Source organism: Vanellus vanellus (genome assembly GCF_965231255.1).
Source record: "Vanellus vanellus genome assembly, chromosome: 1".
In the NCBI taxonomy this organism is placed as follows: domain Eukaryota; kingdom Metazoa; phylum Chordata; class Aves; order Charadriiformes; family Charadriidae; genus Vanellus; species Vanellus vanellus.
Genome location: NC_138905.1, coordinates 180,428,056 through 180,445,267, shown reverse-complemented (window position 1 = coordinate 180,445,267; position 17,212 = coordinate 180,428,056).

Sequence of the window (17,212 nt, the reverse complement as noted above, 5' to 3'; positions counted from 1 at the left end):
TTTTTTACAGTCTGCTCTGTCATTTTGCAAACTGGAAATAATTCCTCTATGAAAGCTTTTTTTTTTTCAGTGCAACTTGATTCTTTTTCTGTCTGGGTTGTTATATTATATTTCTTCTTCCTAAATTTGAGGAACATATTGTTTTTATTCTAAAATCCTTCATCAGCCTAAGATGGATACAAACATTAGCACATTATTAACTTTTGTTGTTTACGTGTAGCTCATGTAGATATATAAATATATCTATGGAAAAATGAATTTATTTTTTTATCTCACACAAGGATATTGCTTTGTAAGCATTTAATTAATTTTACCTTCCATTTACAGATCTCTTTCCTTCTACTTCTGTATACCTTTCCCACAACCAATTGCCCAGTGTCTTCAGGTCATCTTATAGTCTTGTCCTTCACAATGGCTTTATTTCTACACTTTTTTAGTCATCAAAAATTTAGTCATGTCTGTATTTGTATGTGTGCTAAGAAAACTCTGCCAGGACAGAAAAACATTATGAGAAAAATAAATAATAAATAAAGCACTGATTTATTTCTCTTTTTAATGCTGGGACTTACATATCTTTTTTTTTGTGTGTGTGTGCTTAAGTATTAATCTTTGAATGTGATATTTATTTTTTTTTGCTAAGCCGAGGAGTGCCAAGCAGTCTTACCTTTCATATTCTAAAAATTGCTGCATACGGGCTCTAGTGACACAATAAATAACAATAAAGTGACACTAAGAGAGAATATGGTCTGGGATCACTTGTGAGGTCCAATGTCATTCACTAAATGAAAGTGAGCAAGAGTCTGTTAGAGAGGCTGACACATGACAGCCCAACCTTTCTCCACTTTACTAATTTCTAGGGAAAAAAATGCCGAGAGACAAGAAAAGATTTTCAGCGGTACAAAACAACATGGAAAGGATTATATCAACCACTCAGTCATTTTCATTTTTACTTTCTCCTTGTTATTTATGTTGCTCCACTGGTGCTTTACAGACAAGTTACAAAAAATTACCTGACCAGTGATCTGTGGATAATACAAACAAATCTTTTCCTATTTTTGCTAGGAAGAGCATTAGGCCACTGGGTAGAATGAGATTGAAGGATGGGAGAGATGTTTTTTATCTGTTTGTGTTTATTATTTATGCCTGGAGATTAAGAAACTACTGATGTGGTGCAAACCAGGAAGAGTGAGCACCAAAAAAAAACCCACCATATGTGGAAATGTATCCCAATGTATCACAATTCAACACTTGTTTACTCTAGTTTGATGCCTTAATTTTGAGTTGTAAAGTTTTGTAGGTGCTCACACATGCACAGGAGAAGTGGCCCTCGGGGAGTGAGATGACTAACACTCACTTGTGCTCCATCATGACCTGGGCTGATGGCAGATGGACACCTTGGGCAAGGCTGGCCCCACAGCCATGCTCACAGCATTTCTGAAGCACACCCAGGATATGGACCTTCTCAACAGCCTCTCTGGGCAACCTGCCCCAGTGCCTTACCACCCTCAAAGTGAAAAACTTCTTCCTAATGTTTAATCTAAACCTGCCCTCTTTCAGTTTAAAGCCATTCCCCCTCGCCCTATCACTACACGCCCTATTAAAAAGTCCTCCCCCAGCTCTTCTGTAGGCCCCCTTTAGGCACCGGAAGGCCGCAATAAGTGCATTGCAAACTCAACACAGGTCCCTCACTGGGTGCGTACACTTAGCTACTAGGATAGTGTGTACATTCAGAGAGCACTGCTGACATCTACTTTTTAATGTCTATAAGTCTGCTCATTTAAGCGTCCAGACTATCAGGAACGGGCCTAGTCTCCGATCCTAGATTGACAGAGGCTTCTTGTCTCTGAGAAGGGAGGTCTGCATCCAGAAATATGTATGGAGTGTTTTCTGTTGACTAGCTTTACACAGCTCCTTAACAAATACAAAACAGTTTTGTAGATCATCTTTCACAAGCTGTCTGTAGTCATTGCAAAACAAACTCTGAGGATGCTTAAGTCAGGATCTGTGAGCCACTCAGTTAGGGCCAGGTGACTGTGTCTGGGATGAGGTGAGACCAGTAGGGTCAGGTCATCGTGTTGTATAGGTACTAACCAGCACTGCATTGGTAAGTGCTTTAGATTCCCCTAAGCAACTGTAATCTTCTTCCTCTCTTTGCATCACAGAAAATTGAAGGCATACAAGTATAATTCCCCTGAAGGGGGTAAACACTCAGATCATACTGTGATTCATGCTAATCATAATTATTTCATGTATATACATATTTGTGTATATCTACACTTTGTAGAGCTATCAACATAAATCCAGTGATTCTTGAATCTCCCGATTCTGATTGCAGTACAGTTCTGGTACTCAGTATAATCTGCCTTCACCATCCATGAAAAAGTTAAAGGAAAATAAAAGTCTTTTTTACTTTATCAGCTTGGTAATAATACAGAGTTTAATTGACCTCTCTGCAGCAGAATTTCTAATTCTGAAATAAAAAGTGAAAAGTCAGGGATCTTAAATTTTGTGTTAATAGATCTTAATGAATCACCCTGAAATAGCTGGCTCAAACAAGTCAGAACACTCTCAGCCAGCTCAGTTTGCCAAGAATCCATTTCTCTTCTAAGAGATAGATGAGGTTCCTCAATGTGGAGAATGCACAGTGCTAGTGTTATGCCTTTTTATTTTAAAGTTGATTTATTCCGGTTGCGATGAAAGGTCACAAATTTCAGTGTTCCTTTCTTTGCTTCCTTCAATTCTTACAAATGAAACTCTCTAGAGTAGGGCTGATGAGACGTCTGAGAGTACACTTTGTGTCAGTCACTTTTCCTACCATTATCTTTGTGATTCAAATAACCATTATTAAGTTATATTTTATTTTGGGGCATTTTTAATATCTATATTCTAATGTCCAATCTAGTGTCTACTGAGTTAATATAAAACTTCTGAATCACGACAGTGGATTCTGAATCAATCCCTGTGTTACCTATCATCCTTAATCTTCTTCAGCATACCCCTTATATGTTGACCTTGGGATGCCAATGAATTCCTAGGGAAAAAGTTCAGTAAATGTCTATCTGCCAGCTAGGTGACACTGGCTAATACGACACTGTATTCTGCAAATGACAGTTGATCTTAATTCTGAAACAGAAGTAAATTAAAATGCCTTTTGTTGATCATTAAAACCTTCAATGACTTTTGTTTGGATGACAAGGAGAGTTTATTTGAAATACTGAATCCTGTTGTATTCTTTATCCTGAAGAATGAATTATAGAAGATGATAATGAAGCTGATAGGAGGTAGGTTATAAAATCAGCTTCAGAGCTATCCAAAGGAGATCAAAAGGACCATGTAAAATTATTCTACATTATATTCTTATTTAACTTAATAGTGATGGGCAGAGGAAAGCACTGGGGGATGCAAAACCAGGAAGATTCTTACTGGATTTTATTAGGGGTTGTCAAGGGTTTAAAAAAGACTGTTTATTATAAAGTAAAATTCTGGAATTGGGCTTAGTGTGAGACCAAACATATGAAACATAACAGTCCTCAAAATTATGGGACAAAAGAAGATGCTATAGGAAACAAAGTAAGGTAGAAAATTTCCACTTCCATCTTAAACAAAGGTTTCAGAAAAGGTTATCTAAAGAACAGAATCCCATGATATGGCATTGTCTTCAGCATACCTAGATTCATTCTTATCTCTGCTTCTAGATATTCTGAGATGAATTATTTCCTGAGCTTTTGTTCTGAGATCTATAGAACAGGGACAATGGAAATCACAATTGTAATGTTTTTAAGCGTTGTATGGTCAAGAAATGAGAACACCATAAAATTTTAGCATCCACAGAGGTGAAAATGCAGCTTTTGCTGCACAGGTTGCAGGTCCAGTGAATAATAAGCAAGATAATCAAACGCACAGATATCTTAAGTGCAGTCACAGCACTTCAGAGAACAATTGGCCAAATTAATGCAAAAAATCTATTCATAGGCCACTACTTAAAATTTTGGATATTTGAAATAATAGCCATTCCTGTTATGCTGCTCTGGAGAAGATAGTAACAAAGAGACTCAGGCCTGGGAGAGTCTCCAGGAGTTGACCAAGCCATTCTGTTGCTTCAGAGTCAGCTCAGTCTCTGCAGTTTCTGACAGCTGCTTAACTATCTTCAAGGCCTCCAAAAGTGGAGACATTACAGTTTTCCCAGAAAAACTATTACGTGGTTTTTCTATGTTTATCATTAGAAATGCATTCTAATGACTCGCCTCAACATTTCTTTCTTCAGTTAAAGATGATTCTTCATGTTCAGTTCACTAACTCTACTTAATTCAGTTCTTGCTCAATTCTACTTAACTTCTGACTTCAAGACTGTCATGTTCCTCCTCAGTTTTTTTCTTTATTAGGCTAAACAAGTGCATTTCTGTCATCGGTTATAACGTTTAGGCATTTGATCATTCTCATTTTTCTCTTTCAGACTATCACCAATTAGTCCACCTTTTTTGAAGTATGGCATTGAAATATTATTGCTTCTAGCCAAGAACTTGCCTTAGCTGTATTTGTCCATGTGTTTCTTCAATATCAAGGCAGTTCTTGTTGCTAGACCGAAGAAAGGAAAAATAATAATACGATTTACTAGGATCGCCATTGGTGAAACTTGTGCAAGTCTTGCTAAAAGAGTTTTTTTTTCTCTTTCTAAACTCTTTCTAATAACCCTATAGACTACACATAGTGTTATTAATTTCTTCATGTTTTATGGAATTCATAGTTCATTCACGTATTTCCTGAAATAAGCCCTAAATTCTAACATTGAGCCATTTCCTATTAGAACAAGGAAGGCCTTAAAGCCACTTTTGTTCACAGTATGCAGAAATACAGAATCTGTTTCATGTAAGTGAAGTCAAAATCCAGCAATTTAAACCGTAACTGTGCTTTTACTATGATATTCATAGCTTTTTATTATTTTTAATAGAATTCTTTTTGCTAGAATTTGGCTTCAAAATGTAAGTTATTTAACAGATATAATTAGGTTGCTAAGCATTAACAGTTAATTATCATATTAATAAACAGTTATTACTCTCGTTCTATACTGAACCATGCCAAAGCAGCATTATTATGCATGCATTGCTCTTAGGCAACGTAATTGTCCTTAAAGGAAATCATTACAATTTAAATGAAATTGGGAGCTACTGGTTAGGGAAGGCTGTAGGGCATGCACAATACATACTAAGCAAGGAACTGTAATTTCCCCAAATCACATCTTTTCAGTAATTTCACATCACAGGGCTATCTCTGTTTAGTTAAGAGGAAAACAGTTTATTTTTGCCTTGCAATTTTACAAGGGCATTATTTAACCAAGGACAAGCCAGTCCCCAAAGTGGAAGGCAAAGCAGAGTCAATACATCATATTATTTAATACGGGTTAGTAAACTATGACCATAATTTAAAATTTGTTTTATTTCAGACTATAATCTAGAGAATGGATTTGCTGTGGTACTGGCACATGCTGCCCAAGCAATATGAATCACAGACTGAAGGCTACAAGTACCCTGAATGACATCCAGTGTAAAATATATTTCTGTGTAGAAATAACTGCGTCTCTTTTTGCTGATTAGATTTTTGCCTGCTTTTGCATGCTCTTTCTCTGTGTTTAACAGATACAGTAAAGACTTGTTCTCCTCTTTGACATCTTTTTGTCATACGAAGGTTAATTATTTGACTTAATCTCTTTGTCATCTGTTAAAATACAAGGAGTTTGAACATTTATGCCTGGAATCTTCTTAGACTGATTACTAATTAATGTTTTACACTGCTATAAACATTTCCTTAGTTTAAATGAATGACTCACATTTACAAAAAGGTTATATCATGTGTGGGTGCTAAGGAACTTTCAGATGAATTAGCCAATAGCTCAAGACTAACTTTATTAATAAGCATTATTTAACAAATGTGACACATGGCAAATTATATGGCTCATAAAGTACTGTAACAGAAAACAATCTATAGCCTGTCTTCCTCTTTTCAGCAGCAAAACCTTTTTTTTTAAGTGTGCCAAAATAATTAAGGAAATTCCTCTAACCCATACTAGCAACGTAAGTGTGCCTTGCATTTGCTTTTTCATATTGTTTGAACCTTTCTTCTTTCGTATATGCTAGGCTAAAGTAAGAGTGACTCATCAGTATACGGTTGAATTGTGTCAATAAAAAAAACAGAGCAGTGATAGAGATCAAAACCAATATGGAATATATACATCAAAAATCTATCTGGGCCTCTTTTTCCATACTGAAAAAAAAAAACACCATTAATTAGACATGGTTTGTAATAAAGCTAAATCAAGTCATAGTGGAGCTCAGAAGAGTGGTATTTTTATGTCTACCATCCATAACGATGATAAGAATATCGGATGAACTACACACAAATTGAAACCAAGTGTCTTTGACAAAAAAATCATTGTCCTGTCTTTAATACCAACTTTTAAGGGTGAGATTCTTCCTTCCTTGTTCACAATGTCAACCTGGAATAATGTTTTGAGTCCTTGACATAAACCAGAATAGAACCTGACCTCTTTGCTGCAGAGGCTGCTACTATCTGCATCACCAGATGTGTGACTTTCTAAAGCCATACTTACATTGTTTTAAAAAACATTAAAAATAACTTTTTTTCTATTGAGAGCTGCTATCAGTGGTATTCATTATGTTATTCATTAATGCTTTATTGGCATTTGAAGCCTATGATTTACTGCTCGTATCTGAATTTGTGACCTTACACGATGTTCTTGTTGTTCCTGGTTTTTACCTTGTGCAATTGGACTGCCTATAAAGGAAGGTCATCAAGGCTGTCAGTGAGGGGTTATGGCATTACCGTAGTTGGCATGAGCTGGGGAGCAAGAACTTCTGATTAGATGTGAGCCACTGCCAAAAATGCCAGCTGAACAGAGTTCAGATTACTGCTCTGAAATAGATAATAGGCTCCTGACTGTAGAGTTGCGATTACTGTAACACTCATATTGTGCTACTAAAATGTTTTAGTGTTAGGGACTTATGGAGAACACGTGCAGTTCACAGCACATGTTCTAAGGCATTTTTGGTGCAGAGTCAGGCCACCGCATTCACATGTAATTACAAAAATCAAGGCATGGAAATGAATTCCAGAATCGTTGCTTGCATCAAACTTGATAAATCAAAGAGCTGGGCAATAGAATCTAGTCATGTAACCGATATCACTAGAGCTATTTGATGGGATTTGATCCAAAACTTTATTCCAGAAGGGTGAGAAATTATTAGTTAGGAACACGTATGGCTCATGTGTGTCTACAGTCTCCCACTTGATATTACAGTAATAGCTTTAGACCTGAGTAAGATGGCCATATTATAAGGCAATATTCAGATAAGTTAGGAGTGCTTCATTTGAAGCCAGAAAACTCTCCGCAGGCAACCTTGCCAAATAGAGAGCAATAATCATTTTGCTTGATCCTCTGGAACTGCATGTGTCAGAAGGACAAGAGGTGGTCTTGTCCAAAATGCAGATTATCAATACTGGACAATAAGCTGTGGGAGATAAAGGAAGGATAATTGATGGATAATGGCTGAATAGCAACACCTTTTCACTACAGTGAGACAGTATGTAGTGTCAAAACATCCTGAGGTGGGAATTTTCACAAATAACATTGTTCTACTATTTGCCTGTTGATTATGGATCAAACTTCTCCTCCCATTATCTTAATTTCTAGGTTAATTTTTGCATTTGCTATTACCTGTTGTTTATAAAGCCAGAATTATTACAAAGAATAAGGAATTATTACTTATCAAACATAGGCAGTTAATATATTCCTTTCTGCAGTTTTCCAGGTGAGAGATTGACCTAGAGTTTCTACTTGATTGCCAGTAAATACATCTAATTAAATAATCCTGCCAGAATTATTTTACAAGCAACAGCCCCCGACAAAAGGTAGTATCAGTAAAAGGGAAATATTTGAATGGAACAGCATATGCTTGTTTTCTTTGGGAGAACATTGCAGTACTTCTCATTTTCTGTAATAGTGCAGCGCAGTAATAGTAGCTGGGACAGGATTACCAGTCTTGCATAGGAGTAGCTGCATGAAGATTGTCCATGATTGATTATCCTTGTTTTTGATATTACTAACATGTTTTTTTCTTCTCTACAAAAATATGAGTCAAAGGCTCACCTCAGTAATGACTGTTGGTGGACCTCAGCGCTTCCTGATGTTAGTCAATCATTCCCAAAGAAACTTAGTGTTAATATACTTACTAACTGGTTTTAGTGAATCTTGGAGTGTAAGTTTAGAGCAAGCTGTATTGGTCAGCAATCGATGCAGATATCTTTATTTTAGCCCCAAGAGTTACTGAAAAAATGTATTACTAGCAATAGAACTATTTAACATTTCATCAAATAAATGCTGTGTGACACCGTATACACAAATCACTATCTGTGACTTTTTTAAGAGGTATAAGGTAGCAGTATGGGTATTAACTTTGAATCCTAATGAAGACTGACTGCAAATATAAAGGATTTTGTTCCTTTAAATTTTATCAGGAACACTTCATTACTTTGGGAAGTACAGATTCTTAGCACTAAGTCTAAGCAACACTTCTTTTAATTTTTTTCTACATTAACATTATTTTCTTATAAGACATCATAATGATATTGAAAATATTTCTTTAATACTAATTTAATGTTTAAATGCTTTTATTTTTTAAAGGAATACTTTCTTTTGCATTTAATTTTTATTTATTTATTTTGGTAAGGCTAATACTACAGCACATAGTAGTTTATGCTGCAACAAAATTTTCATACAAAGCCTGATTTTTCCCTCTCTTGAATTTTAAAATCATAAAAAACCTGTTCTTTTTAAGTAGTTGGATTTCTACCATATTTGAAAAGAGCTGAATAGTGGTTTCCTGTTTCAATCCTAAACATCAAAACACTTAGTAGACTTCTAAAAAAAGCCTTTCAATTTTTCTTTTTAAGAGGTGAGAAAGCAGGAAAAGAGGAGGGAAAAAAACTTTGTATACCAATATAGTTGAGACCCATTCACAGGATCAGAGAGCAGCTGATTGAAATGTAGTTTCGGACTCCACTAGAGCTTAATTGTGAGAGACAGAATGATGCACCTGCTGAGGGCAAGGATGAATTTTGGGGAGGTTGCTCCTGTTACGTGGTAGAAACAGTTCTCAGACAAAAACTCACTTCCAAAGAGGAGCTGTGAAGAACTAATTATATAAAATAATCAGTTGTATTGTAGAACTGATTATATAAAATACAGCAACACATTAATTGTCACAATTAAAATACATCACACTCTGGATGAAAACAGTGGAACATTTTTGAATTTGAAAATTGACTGCACTAGTTTAGTTAATAATTACAGATGTCTTTGTTGGCTAATGAATACTGTTTGCTTTGTAACTCCTATATAGCTCCTAGTGTGTTACCAGGCTTGGAGGATGTGGGGTGACGTTCTGGTAAAAGTAAAAACCATGAAAGTGATGGAGAAAAAGCAAAGAGAATGCAGCAAAGGGAAGGAGACTGGAATAAAAAAAAAACAACCAAACAAAAAAAACCCAAGTGGAATGGTGGAGCAGTGGGAAATTAAGAAGGGAACCTGAAAAACAAGAAAGTGAAAGGGTATTCCGACACATCTGTGCTATAAGAAATGCAAGGTGAAACCTTCAAAGTGAAATTTTACATTTCAGAAGCTTGTTTTCTTCCCTTCCTCTCTCTCTCCCTCCCTCTCCCCCCCTCTTCCTCCCTCCCTTCCTCCCTCCTTTCCCTCCTTCTTTCCTTCTTTCCTGCCTTCCTTCCTTCCTTCCTTCCTTCCTTCCTTCCTTCCTTCCTTCCTTCCTTCCTTCCTTCCTTCCTTCCTCCCTCCCTTCCTTCCTCCCTTCCTTTCCTGCTTAGGTTTTAAACTTTCCAGAGCAGCTGGAGAAAATCAACCTTCTGTATGTTTGAACGACTCTCTGGGCAATACAAATGAGTCATCAATGAGTTTAGTGTGCAGCAGCAGAAAGATGATACTGGAACAAAATGTTCCTGTGCGTATTTGTGTAGTGTCTAGCATAATAGGCCTCTGCTCCTGACGGAGGCCTCTGGGCATTCCAGTGATTTAAATATTAACTAATAATAATAAAAGGACAAGCACTTCATTTGCATCCGTGTTGCCATCTGTGATGTAGACTGAATCAATATCAAGTACACATTTATCTTCGTGTGCTTTTCTCTAAGCAGTACACTTCATTTGCTGAAAAGAACCCGACAGATTAAAAAGCTTCCAGTAAATTATTAGAAGTAACATATGGATACAGTTGCTGATTTCACTACAATTAAAAATATATATATACATATACAATGACAATTTTCATCTTAATAGATATTCTTTGAAATGAAGGTGCCAGGCTACTTAGCAAATAGAAGTATTCTTCTTTGATGATGTATCATAATTTACGTTGATTTTGCTTCTTTTTCACAATGTATTAATAAAGTACAGTTCCAAATAATTACTAGTATATTTGGAAGTACAGAGGAGACTACCGAACTGGGTGTGGCCGTTGACTGGGTCATTGCTCTTCTCAAGCAACTGCGCAATGTTTCTTAAGTCCAGAAGGGTACACTGACAATCTGCTGTATGCTCCATGAGGCATAAAAATGCTCAATAAAACTTTTGAGCTGGTGTAAGATCTAAAGTATATAAAACAAAAAAAATGCTATGTGCAATTAAAGAGAAAAAAAAAACAGATCAAAAATATCTGTGTCTGAAGTCTCTGCAGCTATCAGGAATTTCTTAAGCAAACACACAATTTATTTTGTGAATTGGACCACGCATCTTGTTTCAGGGGAAGTCAGAGAAATCACTTCTTGTTACTGACAGCCCAAACTATGGGAAATTTGTGTGCAAATCTGGTGAAATTATGAATAGGGACATCAACATATTTATATTTTTTCTTTACACACAAACACAGAAGTAAACAAGAATTCTACTAACTGATAAATGAATAGATAAGGTGGATTTTTTCCTGAAGTAAACAAAAACACAAAATACCACATTGGCAAAAATAAGTCATCGTAAATAAGCTGTGATTTTATATTTGACAGTTGTAGCTTAGTTTTAATTATTCATGGTAATACTTCAAAGAGCACTAGCAGACACAGTGCCAATGTTTAAAAACCATAATGACCTACAAAAGTATAGGTGTGCTGGCCTGAAATTTACCCTGAGAAAAATAATTGCTGAACTTCTAATATGGGATGCAAATATTAAAAAACAAACAAACAAACAAACCCAAACCAAATCAAAATAAAACCACCACCCAACTTAAATGGAGTGATATTATTAACACCGATCAACACAGATTTAGAGGTAACAGAGTCTGCCAAGCTAGCCTGTTACCTGCATTTGGTGATTTTGGATGTTCAGTTGATAAAGGTAAGAGTGTTACATAATTGTTTAGTTGTTGTTTTTTGTTTTTTTTTTTTTTTTTTTTTGTGAAGCATTTGTCTTGTTAGCACATGGGGTCTTTTAGTTAAGAGATTCGAAAGAGTAATTGTACTGGGTTTGGCTGTAATTAAGTTAATTTTCTTCATAGCAGCCCATACGGTGCTATGTTTTGGATTTGTGATCAAAACAGTATTGATAACACAGGGATGCTTTAACAATTTCTGAGCAGTGCTTACACAGCATCAAGGTCTTTTCTGTCTCTCACACTGCCCTGCTGGCAAGTAGGCTGGGAGTGCACAAGAAGTTGGGAGGCGACACAGCTGGGACAGCTGACCCCAACTGACCAAAGGGATATCCTATACCATGTGACATTGTGTTCAGGAATAAAAGCTGGGGAAAGGAGGAGGAAAGAGGGGACATTTGGAGTTACAGCCTTTTATCTTCCCAAGTAACAATTATGCTTGATGGAGCCCTGCTTTCCTAAGAACGACCGAATACCTGCCTGCCAATGGGAAATAGTGAATGAGTTCCTTATTTTGCTTTGCTTGCATGTGTGGCTTTGTTTCACTTATTAAATTGTCTTTATCTCATCACATGAGTTTTCTTGCTTTTCTCCTTCCGGTTATCTTCCCCGTCCCACTGGGTGGGAGCCAGCAAGTGGTTGGGTGGGGCTTAGCTGGGGTTAAACCAAATATATAACTTGATATACATTAAATGTAACAAAAATCTGGTAGGACTTAGAAAGTGAGTTTAGGTAATGATTTTAATTAATGAATCACCATCATCAAAACACAGTGTTACTGGTACTCATGAACCACTGATTCTGTTTTAGACCACCTGAAATAGTTTTCCCCAAGAGAGTGTCTCTCAATGGTGAGAGAGGTGGGTTTCTTCAAGGGTCCATTATAAAAAAGGAGGTATGAATGGGACTGAACCTGGTCCCGGTGCTGTCCTCATTCCTCCAAGTGTATCAGCTGGATGGACACTCTCAGATACTTCTGTTTGTCCTCAGGTTACACTCAGGGCATTCAGCAAATACTACAGAATGTTTCACAGCATAAAGATCACCGTTCTCACTGGCTGCAAAATGGTCCTCACGTTACTTCAGACACTAGACGTGATTTTTTTCTCTAAGTAGTAATAGCGGTTATGCCTTGGGGTCAGAGGGATACCACAGACTGTGAGTGTAGCCAATCTGCTGTGCAAAGGGCTAGATTTAAACAATCCTGGCATTAGTCAGTCCATGAAACTTGGCTTGGGGAACAGAGATCTCTCCTTGTCCACCTCATCTGTAGATATGGTCTTGGATCTTTGCACCAATCTATTTCACATTACTATTATAATATGGCATAAAACACGACTCTTAAAGACTTGAAGATATTAAATAATGGAAAGAGTGACATGTTGCTAGAAAGTTATATGGTTGCTTCTAAACTAGAAACAAGCAAACAAAGTTGTGTTTTAGTATGTCCAAATGTGTGGTCACACACAGAATAAATTGGAAGATAAGAAATTATATTCCAGTGCTACGTGACTGGAAAAAAAAAAATTATCAGAAGGTGCATCAGCTGTATGTAAACTCCCATTAAGACACTTGAACTGAAAGAACTGATGTGAATATTGCATATACAAGCAGGACAACACTGCATTGGTGTTGGAACTGCACTCTACATTCAGTAATGGTGGAGTAGCTAGTACAGTGCGGTCACTTCCTACTGTTCACATTTCAGAGGATAGGTGATCACAGTGGCCACTTTTTTCTTTATAAAATAACATGTTCTAAAATAATGTAAAAGTAAAAAGATCTTTGTAATATTCTGTAAGTGAAATTACTGTGACACCTGGTTGTTAGAAAACTAGAAATGGGTGGAAATGGCTGAATTTTGTTATGAACGGTATAGCAAAAATTAGAGACATTAGAAGAGTTTCTATTGCTATGTATATTTTATTCCTGAATGGCAAATTATTTGAGTCATATCTCTAAATTAATCTGTTATATATTTCCCCTCCTACATGGTCAGAAATTTTTCCCAAATCATTGGCCAAGTAGGTGCTTTCTAAGACAGCTTCTCATTACTTTCTCATCTAAGATAGACCCACATAAGGCCAGGGTAGATTTACTGTACCATAGGGGATGGAATAGGTGGATTAATGGACATTCCACACCATTAATTTCTGTGGGGAAAGTCCAAAAATTATTCATAAGGTCGTCTAAATTAGAGCCCTTCCCATTAAACTCCCTTGGAATCTTTTTTACTTGCTTTCATTCTGCTGATGTATAAAGGACTGTAAATTGGTGCAATCATTATGCCAGGAGGCAAGAAGAAGGTGTAAGTTAAAAGTAAGCTAGGAGCCTATTTGACCTATATTGTCTTCAGGGTCCTTGGCATGCAAATTTATGCAAATCAGCTTTCTCCTGTCCACTTTAAAGGAAATTCACAACTGTTTAACCATACAAAAAATGCTCATATGTAAAATAAACTCAGTTTGTTAGCACAAGGCTTAAACTGGCATAACTTTCCAACACATCACATATAAGTAATTCCATAAATTCATACCTTCTAAGGCCAGAAAAGATCATCTTAATCAGCTTGCCAAACTTAACACAAGCCATGGGAATTGGTGGTTTGGGGTGGACCGGCCACTGAAGTGAATGAGAGAAGATCTCCCCCACCTCTCCAAGGAGAGGAGGGAGAGAGACAAAGAGACTTGTGAGTTTAAAAGGAAACTAAACCATTTTAATGAGATTAATTAAATAATAACAAAAGAAAATAATGAAATATATACAATATATACAAAAATGTATCAAACTCGCAGGATGAAGATCATGTCACCGTCAGGAAAATCCCAGACTGGACTCAGTGACGGACAGGAACTGGATTCCAGATCTGGATTCAAGAATCCACAGATCAGGATCACAGGCAGATGAACAGGCAGAGTTCTCCTTGGACGCTGGCCATTGAAGAAAGAGGGCTGACCCTTTGATCCCTCAGCTTTTATACTGAGCATGAGGCAGATGGGATGGAATACCCTGCTGGTCAGGTTTGGGTCACCTGTTCTGTCTGCTCCTTCCCGCAGGTGGGATTGTTCTATGCTTTTCCACTTCTGACCCTCCAATGGGGCAAACAACAAAGTTAGCTGACCTTGGCTGTTACAGCAATAAGTGTAATCAAGATCCTCTCTTCATACCATTCCTTGGCATAAATTACAAATAATCAGGTCTTATCATTTTGAGAATGAACTGTGTCTCCACAATATGCTGTTAATATCAGAGAGTTCAGTTAGTTAGAAGAGGCTTAGCTAAAAAGTAAAATTACTGAGCCTAAAATTGGTTCTGTTTTACCTCAAACCAGGACAGGGACTCTTTGAACTATTTTTTGATTCAGCTGTAATAGATATAACTGAAGGAATAAAGTGACAGTAATTTTTTATGATTTTCAGCTCCTTGCACACTTTCACAATGAAAATGCAAAGTCCAAAATTAAACTCTAACAACACAGCTTTCTTCCCTTAGCTAGCTCTCCTGAATTTACGAGTGTCTGTAAACTATGTGTTGAAAAGTACATATATAGAACATAGATTTTAAGAGAAAAAATATACAATTATATTTTAAAATTTCCACTGAGAAAAGAAAGCATTGAATATAAAGCTTGGGAAAAAATTAATAATTAAAAATGTACTGATTTCCACGGTACCAGCAGAACCTAAGGAAAAGTCAGCAGGACTAAATGTAAGAGAATTTGGTGTATCTTCACATGCCTTTTTAAAGCCTGACTTATGATTACCAAATAAAGGCTCTTGAATTTCACTGGTGAAAGATGGAAAACATCTATTCTTATGCTGGAGGATTATTTCTTTTTCCAGTCCATGGGCAAAACAGTTCTGGGATGAACTAGAGGAAAGATAGCTCAATAGTAAAAGGGTATACTTTGCTTTCTACTGTTCTTTTGCATCGGTATGGGTATGAATCTTACCCACTGACTACATGTATGATTGTTTTTAGTTGGAGTACAGTTCATTAATTTATTTTTTTTTGTGCCAGAATTACAAGTGTTCTGGGAACTCTGTTTCTTTAAACCCAGAGAAAAGGCAGAAGAGCTGGGATCATGTTCAAATCTCCAGCCAGAGCAGTTCGCACTGAAAAGCATGACCTATAGTCCAGACTTTGGAATGGGGGATTTTATGTTTGTTGCCAAGGTGGCTTATTCTGATGGTACATCTTGACAGCAGTTGCTTAAGATGGACAAGGGGCACGCAGCATCTGTTGCTTATAAAACACAGTAACTGAAATACAGAATGACTTTGGGGACAGCATGAGAAGCAGAGTAATATCCCCTCATTGCAGAGACAGTGGAAGATGGGACCTTGCTTCAGAATAGGTGCTCAACAGGATAATACTGAAGATACTTAGGGAGAAGAATACAGAATATGGCAATGAATCAGGCAAAACACAGACACAAACCAAACGCAATACCATGCTGCTAGCAGGGAAACAGTGCTGCAGTGTTTGCCCAGTAGATAAGAATACATTATGAAATAGATACGTTCTAGAGAAAGTTCAGTTTTTTTTCGCATTGTAGTTTCCACAGAGTATGGCTAGATGTATGATAAGAAAAAAAAAAAAAAAAAAAAAGATGGTCTATCTGGTCAAACTATTTGTCTGGATTTCCCACTTGATTAATATAGGTGCTGATGATTGTAATTTGAGTAAATCTCAAATGAACAAAACATTTGGTGAAACAAGGGTAAATACAGCAGGCTTGATCTCAGTCCTGCCTCATCACTTGAGACCCACCCAGAAATTGCTGGGCTATGTCTGACCTTGCTTGTTGTCTCCAGATGTGATCCTGACCCCGGCTTGCTGATGACTTCCCAGCTTGACCTTGGATGTTCCCCATCCCTACAGTTTTGTCTGGGTATCTGGACTCTTGGCCCATCCTGGTTATCACTACCAGACCTGTTCTGCTGGTCTAAAAACAAGTATTTCCAATTTTGGAGAATATGGGTATGATAAGAACAAAAAGATTTTGAGAATTCTATGGCAGTGATAACCTGCTTGCAAATCTCTCAAGAAAAGATACTGAAGTCATAAGGATAAAATAAAAGGCATGAAAGGAAAGGAGAACTAAGTCTCAGCAACTTAAAAGTTGTGAATATAGCTACAAAAAGGAAACTGAGCAACAGTTAGAGCCTTTGTCAGTGTGTTGGGTGGCAGCATCAGTAGCTACCTTCTTTCTGTGCAATGGCTGTCAATGATTGACCTGTCTCAACCCCTTGCCCTTTTACTAACCTTGTGTCCATCGGTGGCAGGAATCCATATCTAACTTCACAGTGAATTTGGCATTTTGGGTAAAAAAAACTTTGGGTTCTCATTACAGATGATATTAAAGAAAAATAATGCCACAGGCATCAGAGCTACAAAAAGGGGGGTCATGCATGAGCTGTTTCTCCTTTACGGCCAAGCACAGTAGTAACAGCTGGAGGAATTCAACCTTGTGTATGCTTGAATGAGTCCATGCGCAATACAAATGAGCGATCAATGGGTTCAGCATGCTGCAAAAGAGTAATAGGATAGAAAAGCAGTAGGTACCAGAAAACACTGTAACATCTACATAGTTTGCTATGGAAAGCCTCGTTACCATCACGAAATACTGCAAGGAGCACAGAACAGTTAAACGGTTTTAATACCCGTTTTGATCATTCCTGCCGTACTAGCTTTTAGAGAAAGAATATGCAACATGTTGTAAAGCGCTTTGAAATGAGATGGGGGAGAGCTTATGAAAG